This window comes from Camellia sinensis, chromosome 9, assembly GCF_055761805.1.
Source record: "Camellia sinensis isolate YWXY chromosome 9, ASM5576180v1, whole genome shotgun sequence".
Lineage (NCBI taxonomy): Eukaryota > Viridiplantae > Streptophyta > Magnoliopsida > Ericales > Theaceae > Camellia > Camellia sinensis.
The window spans coordinates 17970349-17977958 of NC_138969.1; the positions used below are offsets into that span (position 1 = coordinate 17970349).

Genomic DNA, 7610 nt, shown 5'->3' on the forward strand with positions numbered 1-7610 from the left:
GAATTTTTGTGAGATAATAAGTTTGCACAAATTAAGAAAAAGTTTCTTTTTAACTTTTCTTTTAAACAACATAAATCATGGAATAATTAATATTTTTATAATTATAACATTAATGTGTTAGCCAATAACATAGATAGATAGACTAGCAATCAACCCATGCTATGCACGGAGAGAAATTTTTTTTTTTTTTTTAAATACAAACGCTTTTACAACATAATATTTTTAAGTTGTATGTACATATTTCTATAAAGTAAAAATTATATATTAAAAGTCTATTTGTTTTGAGGGATTATTTTATGGGATTGAACTATTAGTTCATCCGAACTAATAGTTCATTGTTTGGTTCAATTTTTTTGCTTTGGATTAATAGTCCTTCCGGACTATTAGTTTCACATATGAGAAATTATTGTATCTTAGGGGGGGGTTGGATTATTTCCATAGGATTGGTATCCCATGGGACTAATGTGTGAAATGTCCATTTTACCTACATGCTATTACCTAATAAACAATTAGAAAATGGTAAAATAGTCTTTTGAACATTTATAAATTTTTTTAGTGTTGTTAATTTAAAATTATATATTAAATAAAAAATATAAACTATAAATTATAAATTAAATTTAATTAAAAATAATAAATTAAAATTTATGGCCTCATAATTTTTTTACTGTTGTTAAAAAATTAAATTTATATATTAAATAAAATTATTTTTTTAATGTTGTTAATTTAAAATTATATATTAAATAAAAAATATAAATTATAAATTATAAATTATAAATTATAAATTATAAATTTAATTTAATTAAAAATAATAAATTAAAAATTATGGCCTTATAAATTAAATTTTTTTAGTGTTGTTAAAAAAATAAATTTATATATTAAATAGAATTATTTTTTTTAGTGTTGTTAATTTAAAATTATATATGAAATAAAAAACATAAATTATAAATTTAATTTAATTTAATTTAATTGAAAATAATAAATTAAAAATTATGGCCTTATAAATTATAAAAATTTAGTGATGTTAAATTATAAATTATAGATTACAAATTTAAAATTATATATTAAATAAAAATTATAAATTACAAGGGTAAAATAGCCTTTTGAACATTTATCCTTATCCAGTTCATCTAACCAGATATTGGATTCACTAAAAATAGTCCAATCCGGACATCTAAACCCATAATAAACATATGATACAAATCCAATCCAACCAAATAATCTGAGGACAATGTATCTCTCGACTAGCAGTCCGATAGATTACACTCCCTCCTTATCCAGTCTGTCCAAACAAACACAACCTAATTTTGAACTGACTACAATAGTTGATTGTTAAAGGAAAACCTGAAAAGGACAAAAATAGAGAGGAAGTAAAAATTTTCAATTCAAAAAATTAAAATTTTACTATCAATATTTTAAAATTATGATTTTTGTGTTAGTCCTATTAAAAGTTATATTGGCTAATATTCGATGATTTTTGGAATTGTCAATATTTTGAAATTATGATTTTTATATTAGTCCTATTAAAAGTTATCTGTCATATATATAAAGCGAACACTTATGGTGGTATTCTAAAGTCTTGGCTTCTCTACATGGTAAGTGGATATATCAATTCAAAAAAACAAAAAAAAAGGGATAAAGAAGATAGTGAGACTCTGATAAAAAAAAGTATTCTTACCACTTGAATAGCACACAATATGTATAATATATATATATATATATTATACTTATTTGAATTATACCCATATCATGTATACCAACTGTTAGTATTGGTTGAAGTGAATTGTCTATTGGGACATCTGGTAATACATACATAACTATCACTTAAAATTGAAAATTTTACCTAAAAATGATTTGAATTTCTAATTTATCTATGACTTATTATTAACTGTATAATATTTCAGTACTTATAAGAATGAAATTTCTTATTCAATCTTAGGTCAAAATTTTTATTTGAATATTTTTAACATTAAATGTAGCGATTCTAGTTTTGCTACTTCGCTGAGTATGTCGGGAATCGAGCTGCCCGATCAGCTCGCGGGGGTCTAAGGGGCAGCGCCCCTTGGCGGGTCAAAGGGCAGCGCCCTAGCGGGGATCGAGCTGCCTAGTCAGCTCACGGGGTCCAAGGGGTAACGTCCATTGGCGGGTTCTAGGGCAGCGCCTTGGTAGAGTTGAGGGGCAGCGCCCCCGAAGCAAAAATGCAAAATGCATTAAAAGTTGCTTGTCCGCTCGAGCGGAGAATGTTTAGTTCTAGAAGTTTGACTTGTCTGCAAAAATATTGGGAAAGCGTATTTGACGCTCGAGCGGGGCTTCCACGCTCGAGTGGACCATGTTATATCAGTTCGTGAATCTGATATTTCATATCACTTTTGTATATCTCTCTCTCTCTTTCTAAAAAAATCTTTTCCTCTCCCTTCCCTCAATATTTCCCTATGCCAAATTGGATCAAAACTTTAATTTCTCAAGATCCATTAGAGCTCTGCCATAAGTTTTTCATCAAAGTTGGTTAACTTCTCGAGGGCTTCGTTGTGTGCGGTGAAGATCGAGTTTCGACACCGTTGATTTTGGAGGTTTCATCGCATTTCTTCTTTAAAACTTGATGTAGGGATTTTTTTTGAGTTATATACATATATATATATATATATATATATATATATATTTGCAAGATCTAGATGATTTTCGAAATCATCCGTTGATAGTTTTTGAAAATTAATTATTGATTCAAGAAGTTGAGTGATTTTGAAAATGAGTTTGTCTCTTGTCCTTTTAAAATGATCTTATAGATCTTGATCTTCATTGATTGAAGAAAAGATGATTTTGAAAAGTTTTCTTTCAAAAGATTTGGGTTGTATAGTTTTGGTAAGAAAACCTAGTAATTGGGGATTTTTAAAAAAGATTGAAAATCCATGAATGATATTGTTATATTTATTTTGTGTGTCAAAATAAATGGATGTTTGGAAAATTTCTTATTTATATTTATATAAATGATGAATTTCATGGAATATGAGAATTGTTATTCATTTTGAAAATTATTGTTCAAAATGTTGAAATAGTCACTGCTGGAAAATCGACTTTTAGCGGCGTTTTAAAAACGCTGCTATAAGTACTGAAAATGTCGCTAATTCTTTTTGTGACGTTTAGTACCAAACGCCGATGACGCGGCCGTCGCTATAGCTTTATGGCGTTTGAAAAACGTCGTTATATTAGTATAGGCGGCGTTTGTAAAAACGCCACAAAATATCCTACCCTAATTGTACTGTGACATCACTATGACATTTAGCGACGTTTTGGAAACGCCGTTAAAGACATTTATACATTTTAAAAATCTAACCGTTGGGGTAGGGATATAGTGACGTTCAAAAAACGCCGCCATAGCCTTTATTTTTATTTTTAAAGTTGTGCTAATTTTATATGGTTGAAAAAAATACCAGTCATAAACAATTATTAAGAACTAATAATTGATGTTTATTAAAATAATAAATAAACTAAGTTTGAAAACAAAATTAAAAATAAAAAACAATGCAATAAGATGTGATACATGTACAATTACAGAATATATCTAGACACAAAATATATTAGAAATCCGGGAGGATTTATTTACAAAGTCAGGATTGAGAACTCATGCAGAAAGTAGAGAAGACATCCATATTCCTAATGACACAATACCGATAGTAGCAAAAGCTTGGCCCAGTTCATAAACAAAAATTTCTTTCTGAACGAGACAAACTTTGCCAATCTGTCCTCCTGCAAAAAGTCACAGCCAAGACCAAATTAGAAAGGTTAATATCAGTACAATAGATTGACACTTTAGATTAGAATGGAAAATATTAGATTAAATTAACTTAAAGCATACAAGTGCATACCCCAAATCAACAATGATGATGCTGACATTATCTTGTGAACGTCAGTCCTGTAAAGTATGATCAAGCATTGTGCAAGAAAAATAAACATTCACGCATCCATTACCAGAGCTGCTCTTCCAAGCGCCTCACAAGCTAACAAAAATCAGAACAAAAGAAGTTAAAACTTTGTAAACCATAACACTGGTATACCAGAATTGAGGCAAATTTTTTACCTGAATATCTCTGTGTTGCCGAAGCTAATTCCTAACAAAATTAACTGCTTCTGAGCTGAAACAATAGCAAAGTTGATGAGATAATGCTCATCTTGTGGTTAATTGAGAAAAATATTAAATAAATAACTATCGTGCTAATTTAAGATAATTTACAGAATGTAAGTACAAGGTTCAAACTGGAAACCACAAACAGCACTGTCAGTATAAAGCACAGTTTTACGTCGTCATAGATATCTTCATCAGCAGTTCTAAGAGTTGCCAAGCCCAGACCCAAGCATGCACCATGCTGAATAACCTGCACCAATCAAAGTTTCCAGCACCACTATTATAACAGAAATTCATGGTGCACAAAAGTAACCGAACAATAGATTATAGAGAGCAAGCACCTCTACGTTGGTACTACATAGGCTATCAAGAAATTGTTTGATACCCTCCCATGGTTTGCATGAATCAAGCCTAGGGCATAGAGAGCACTGCCTGTAGAGTATGGATTGCCACCACCACCAGCCCCACTCAGGTGGCCTCTGTGAATAACACATAGCCCTGCTATTGCACTGAATTTAGCCCAATTAGTAGCCCTGACCAGCCAATCCTGATGAGTTTACACAAACAAAGAGCCATCAACTTGTGCAGGAAGGTCATAAATACATGTTTCAAGATAAAGGCCTTGTAACTGTGAGGAGGCATACTACGAAACTTACCTATTTAGCACCAAACAATAACCAGCAAACAATAAAATGATTCTGCACATCCAAACACAACCTTAAATTTTTACTGGGCTGCTGCTAGTGGACTGATAGCCCTTTGAAAAAACTTACCTATTAGCCTTCTGGTGTGGCGTTTGAGATCCATGTAGGTTCCCCTAGAATGGATGCTACAAGTAGAGACGAGAGAATGAACTCACTTAATAGTCAATCCGAAATAAAATGTCTTAACTCAATGAGGAATATAGATTTAATCTCTCAAATTTCCAAATCATCTGATCTAGCACTGGCCAGCTACTAACTGTAAGCTTATCGGATTCCAAATAAACTCACAAAACTAGATAAAAGATTTTTAAAAAATGTATAATAAACTAAAACAGAAGCAACGGAAAAGGAAAAGTAGGCGTTTACAACACAAACAAGCTATTTAAAAGCAGAGCAGGTTAGGAACAAAAGCTTGAATGTATTCTATGTTGCAAGAATATTCATGTAATCTTTTTCAGGGATCCTCTAAGGAAAACATCTGTCCATATCTTCTTTCTCTCCCCCCTACAATGAAAACGGCAGTGCATCAAACTTCAAACAATAGTACAGGGTAGTAAAGCAAACAAATCCTCACTCATAAGAAATAAGGCACTCCAGTTCTGGGGCCTCTCATCTGGTTGTTTTCCTCTGTTTCAGTGAAGAACTTCACCTCTCTCTCCTAACAGACAAAGGGGTAAAACACAGCACCCATAGAAAATTCAATTAATCAAATCTATATAAATGAGCCAAAAAGCCACAACCAAGTTAAAAGAGTGAAAAGTTTAGTGGCAGTACCATATTCTCATTGAAGCTCAATATTGAAGCTACATTACCACATCGATAACAATAATTTGGAGCAGACCATACCTGATAAGCCAAGAAGCACACAGTAAAATTAATTAAAATATCACCAAATCTGAAGTGATGTTATATACACTAGTCATGTCACATAGACTCAAGTCCCCCTATCAAGTGTGGATATTATACATCTAAACTCCCAAATTTCTTAGCATGTTTCTCTTATTTCTCAAGGTAGAATACTGACTTTACGTAAAACAGTGTAAAAGCAACAGAAAATGAAAAAATAAAAAACAATTTCTTAGTATTCATGTTTTATTTCCTAAGGTGGAATGGTGACTTTTCTTCAAGATGGCACTTCACTTGCTCTAAAGCAATCATGTCACAAAAAAACATAATAAGGGAGGTCTATCAATTAATTACACAGTAAATTTGCATAACTAAACATGCTTGTTGGGCCCAATTTTGACTGGACATGTCGGACACACAGCCCATATCCTTACTCCAGCCATATGTTTAGAAGTGTCCATGTAACATAATACACTAAGTTAAAGACTTCACAACTCACAGTTACAAGGCCTTTATCTTGAAACATGTATTTAAGACCTTCCTGCACAAGTTAATCTGCACAAAGGGGGATTCATTAGCGGAAATAAGGAAATTTAAAATTGTAATTTTCCAACCAACAAAATTACTATATACATCAGAAATGAAAAGCTGAGGTGATGCAGTTGGTCAAGATGGATCCTACCATTCAGGATCAATGCACGTAAGCTCAAAAGAGATCTGACCTCATCCATTGATTTAAGCTTATTTTTGCCAGCATTCAGCACCTGCTTCACAAGAACTTGAATAAATTAAATTTGGAAAGTGTCAATTTAGTTTTAATAATTTAAAAACTAAACTAGTGAAAAAGACCACTCTATCTCATCATGTGCTGCCAATTGACATTGCAAACGTATCTAAAAGGATTTTAGTATGTACATATATATATTCGCCTTAAAGAATGAAGTATTCAACAATTTAAAGGATGAACTAAGTATCAAGTTTGAAGCATACAGAAATAAATATGCAATAAATTTTACAAGATTCAATCACATTAGTAACTAGAGAGTTTAGGGATTAAAATTCAAGATTCCAAATACAAATTGATTGAACAATCAAAATCAAAAGAGCAGTTTTACTTCAATATTTGTTGATTATGTAGTAATAGTAGTATATTGAACTCAATTTTGCTTACCTTGAAACATAACAAAATTTCAACCTTTGTAAACACAAAAGGTAAATATAACAGAAAGGTAATATTAGCAACATACTCAAACAAAACATTCAATTGCTTCTATTTTAACAACAATCTTGTCTTATTGAAGTCAGTTTATAGTTTAAACGGTTCTCCGCAAATACGCCGGTTTTTGTCCTTGAACAATTTAAGAGACTTGACTGGACTGGAGCCTCACCCGGTCAACTGTTCAACCGGTTGAACCGGCCAGTCTAGTCCAGTTTTCAAAACCTTGATTCCATGAAAATGACTCTATCTAGCTCAAGTGTTTTGTTGGATTGCATGTTCCTTTTTATTGTTGTTGGTATGTAGCCCAAGTGTTTTTGAATCACTGTTTTCTCTTTTCAATATAAGTTCTTCCACATCTAAAGTCTTTATAAGGCTTTATTGAAGATCATAATAATGAATTGAGAGAGATGTTTCCATTACAACACTGAAATAGGCTTCGAAATGAAGAGTTTCAGAGAGAGACAGAGACACGATGGAGCTCACCTTAGTCGACAATGGTGCAGATGGTGTTTTGGATCTTCGAAATCGAAATCACTCTGAGATGAAATCACTGAGACCGATCTGAATCTCTACAAATGATAAGCGTTTAGAGATGAGTTGAGAGAGATGTTTTCATTACAACACTGAAATAGGCTTCGAAATGAAGAGTTTCAGAGAGAGACAAAGAGATGATGGAGTTCACCTTAGTAGACGATGGTGCAGATAGTGTTTTGGATCTTCGAAA

At 31.9% G+C, this 7610-nt stretch overlaps 1 long non-coding RNA gene across 1 annotated transcript; it reads right to left on the bottom strand.

Moving 5' to 3' along the window:
• Positions 1-5021: 5021 nt before the first annotated feature.
• Positions 5022-5667, bottom strand: LOC145799042 (uncharacterized). Its single transcript, XR_014341034.1, has 2 exons — positions 5596-5667; positions 5022-5479 (listed from the first exon to the last, which is right to left on the bottom strand). It is a non-coding gene; the product is annotated as an uncharacterized LOC145799042 (long non-coding RNA).
• Between the last annotated feature and the right edge of the window lie 1943 nt (positions 5668-7610).